Source organism: Alligator sinensis, unplaced genomic scaffold (assembly GCF_000455745.1).
Source record: "Alligator sinensis unplaced genomic scaffold, ASM45574v1 scaffold47_1, whole genome shotgun sequence".
Lineage (NCBI taxonomy): Eukaryota > Metazoa > Chordata > Crocodylia > Alligatoridae > Alligator > Alligator sinensis.
The window spans coordinates 657,917-662,003 of record NW_005842629.1 but is presented as its reverse complement, the minus strand read 5'-3'; positions in this window follow the sequence as shown (position 1 = coordinate 662,003).

Sequence of the window (4,087 nt, the reverse complement as noted above, 5' to 3'; positions counted from 1 at the left end):
GGGGGGGAGAGGTAGGAACTAGGGGAAGAGGCTGTACAGATACAGCCTCTCTCCCTGTATCAGCTCCAATTTGGATCCGCTCTCTTTATCCAACAGCTAACACCTGTTGGGTCAGGAAGATCGGTCTAACTCACGGCACTTTCTATAAATTGCCCTGAGTTAGACCTGGGAGCTGCACTTCTGTCTGTGCCTTCTGAGTATTAAAGAATGAACCAGAGGAAAAAAGTCACAGGGACTCATTAAAGAGGAAAAGAAGGTCCTGCCTTTGTAGGAGAGGAGTTTTTAATTGAGATACCAACTGAGCAAGAAGGGTTAATGTGGCCATGCTCACAGTTTGCTGGCTGGGGTCTTGGTGAGGAGGGAGGGATGAACAGCCCAGGTCTACATCAGGTAGGGCTCCCTTCCCCTCCCCCACTGCCATAGCCTCTTGATATCAATAGTCAGGAGCTGCAGCACAGGACTGCCTTGCCTGGTTTTTTTCTGTGCTGAGAATTGGAGTTGGTGGGGGATGGTAATCCCCCCCCACTGTGTAGATTCAGCCACTCCCCCCAAGACCTCAGCCCACAAGTTAAGGGGAACTCCTTTCTCCCCACAACTCCAGTCCCTGGTGCAGTGAGAAGCTGATCTGGGCAGCTCTATTCTGCAGCTCCTGGCTGCAGCTGTCAAGAGCCGGGGCATGGGGAGGGAGCCCTGCCTGTGATGCAGACCTGGGCTATTACTCCCTTCCCCTGCCCCAAGACCCCAGCCAGCAAACTGTGAGCAGGGCCAGCTTAATACATAGGCAACCTAGGCACGTGCCTAGGGCCCTGACCTGTGGGGGAAGCCTGGTCCTTCCCTCCACGGCAGCAGTGTGAATGGCCCTGTCTGCCTTCCCTTCCTTCCCTTCCCTTCCCCTCTGCCAGCCTTGCCATAGTGGCAGCTGCCTTCTAGTGGTGACTCCAAGCCCAACTCCCTGCAGGCAGCAGCACTCGGATGGGGAGGGGAGTCTCGACTCACCCAGGGCCCACGTGTTTGTTTGCCTAGGGCCCACTAGAAGGTTAATCTGGCCCTGAGTATGAGGGGGGCCCTTGTGGCAGGGGGGCTCCCTTTCCTCAACCTGGCCAACCTGCCAAAGCTGCAGTATGGGACTGCTCAGCCCAGCTTTTTGCCGCATGGGGAATTGGGTTTGGGTGGAAAGGAGCCCTCTCTGCTGTGGTAAGCCCCCTGCACAAAGCTTGCTGGCTCAAGTCTGGAACTGTTACGCAGACTACAGGTAATCTTGTCAGTAGGCTACTGATAAGTCATAAACTGGTCTACAGTCCGACCTTTTATTTGATTGCACTTTTTAAAACATGAAAACAAACATATATCCCAAAGTCTGTGTGGCTACCTGTGACAGCACAACATCAATCATTTGTCACCTATACCGGCTGAGGAGCCTCAAGAGGCGAGAGGAAGTTTGGCAGCAGGTCTTCTCAAATTTGGTGAGTTCTCCAAATTTCCTTTCAGCCATTTCCAAATATTTATAGATGGCTATTATAATGATCCCTGATTGGTTTTATTTAAATTTCTTTGTTTCACTGAAACTTTTGTAACTGGACTGAATTAGATTTCTTGTTGGCTTGGAAGGTGTCAATTAGTTGGGATTTATATCCTTGGGAAAGAAAGAAAGAGGTTTTCTTATTTCCTTTCCTTCCTTTTGTGGACTGTTTAACACTGGTCTGTTTCTTCTTACCTTAATTTTATAGTCTGATCTAATAAGGCAGTTTATGGTTTGTTTGGGTTTTTTTTACAAATTTTCTAAGCATCTTAACAAAAATATATCTATTATAGCAAAATAATGTCTAATGCATTTGGTTACATCAATTACTACTACTTTAAAATAAAGCTATGATATAGTATTTTTGGGTTATTTAATGTCTGGTCCTCCTTTATGTCCTTCCAGGCCTTGCACTTTGTTAAAGCGTCTTTGATGTGTTCCTTTACTTTGCTGACCAAGCTAGTTGTCATATATGCATAGGTTCACACTACAGTCACTCAGAAACAGGCTTTGGGGCCTTCTGCTTAGCCACAGTTCTGCAGCTTGGCCTAGGCCCAGGCCCCTTGCCAACCAAGGCTAGCAAACCACCCAGTGAAGGGCTACTGGGATGGTGGCAGAATGTGACCCACATTGCAGCATGATGTCCATTGTACAGATGTTCAAAAAAGCACTCCAACCTAAAGTGCTTTAATCTAATACCACATCCATTGAGGGTTAACTTAGGGCACTGACAAATGTGATGGTTTGTTGTGTGATAGGCCATTGCAAGCGCTTTACAGTTGTGCACTGACAGAAGTGCACAGCTGCAGAGCGCTTAAAAAATGCCTGATTGTGCAACAATCTGAATCCTCATTATATGAGGGTTCAGATGAAAGTGGTCCAAAGTGGAGCACCTTTATTAACATCTGACATAGCCCAGCTCTTTTCCTGGTGCTGTCTTCAGAATGGGAGGGGGAGAAGGGAGGTGAGTGAGTTTGGTCTGGAGTTTGCCCAGCCAGTACTGGAGGGTGGGGTGGGTGGACAGGCTGGGGAAACCTGAGAATGAACCTCCCTCCTCTGCCTCTCCCCCCCCCCCCCCCCCCCCCTTCCAATCCTGAGACAGAACAGGAGCTTGGAGAGGGCAGCAAGGCTAGGGGACAGACACTGCAGACATGCAGCCTCTCTCCCCAGATTAGCTTCAAAGTGGAGCTCAATCACCCTCCCCTCCCACACCGATCCAACAGTGAATGTCTGTTGGGTTAGGAGGGTTGGTCTAAGTCATGGCGCTTGCTGTGAAGTGCCATGAATTAGACCAGGTTGCTGCAGGTTTGTCAGTGCCCTTAGAGCAGGATCTGCCATTTTTAAAGTGCTTTAAGTGCCACAAACATCTGTTCTGTTATGGCTTTAAAGCACTTTGGGAATTTTTACACATACAAGTGCTGCAGGGCCGGGCACTTTGAAAAGTGCCCAGCGCTGTTATGTTTACAGTTGTATAAGCAGCAAAATGTGCATCAGAGTTCAGAATGGTGGCGGCATGCTTTTGAACTAAAACACATAGAAGGTGCTTTAGTTCAAAAGCGCACTGCTGCCATTTTATGCATGCTGATGTGCATTTTGCCACTTACACAACTGCATGCGATGCATGAGACTTGATTATCAAGTCTGCTTCAAAGTGGCAGATCTCCGTGTGTTATGGGACCAAAAAGTATGTGTATAAATGCCCTTTCTGTGCACTTAATTTACGTTAAGTGTAACATCTGTACCTAACCTTAGTGTACTGCTGTTACAGTAGATTAACTCTCATAACTTTATCATAAGTCTCACAATAATTGATGTGTTTCTTAAATTCAGAATCCTGAAGGCCTGTGATTACCTAATAAACTCAGTTTTATATTTATCAAAAGTAAAATGATTTTAGCCCCCAAGGTTGCAGAGCAAAGCTGGAAAATGTCTCCCATGTACTATAAATGCAAAAAACCTCCAGAAAGTAAAAGTAAAGAATCAAAAACTATATTTTAAAAACACATGAATGCTAATCATCTCTTTCACTCTCTCTCTTTTGCTCTCTTTTTTAAAATTTGAATCTTGCCTATGAATTGTGAATATGTTGCGCTGGTAATTCTTTTGCATTCATTTCCATGACTGAATCTGAACATAAGGCTGAGCCAGGACAACATACATATCACATGTGAGAACGCGTTTGGTAAGTCAAAAAATGTGCAGAGTGCCCTCAATATGACAAATTATTTTGAAATAGACTCAGCAGATTACTATCTCATTTTAGGCCACAAGCCTGTGACTTGTTTCATGAAGGCAGAACCTTGTGTGAATGCAGAACCCATGGAGCTGATAGTTTAACCACAAAATTGGGGTATTTATTTCTGTACCACAGGACTTCTTGTGGTAAAGGTCATTGCAAGTGTTCAAATCCAAAAGGCAATACCACAGCTAGTCAAGCATCTTTTCTTTTGTTGGTCTTTTGTTGGTGCAGATTTTTATTGAGGACTGTTAGGAAAATGTATGGTTCTCAAGCACAGTGTTTTAAACTTGCTTCAAAGGTATTAAGCCATCTGGCAGCAGCCTCTGGAA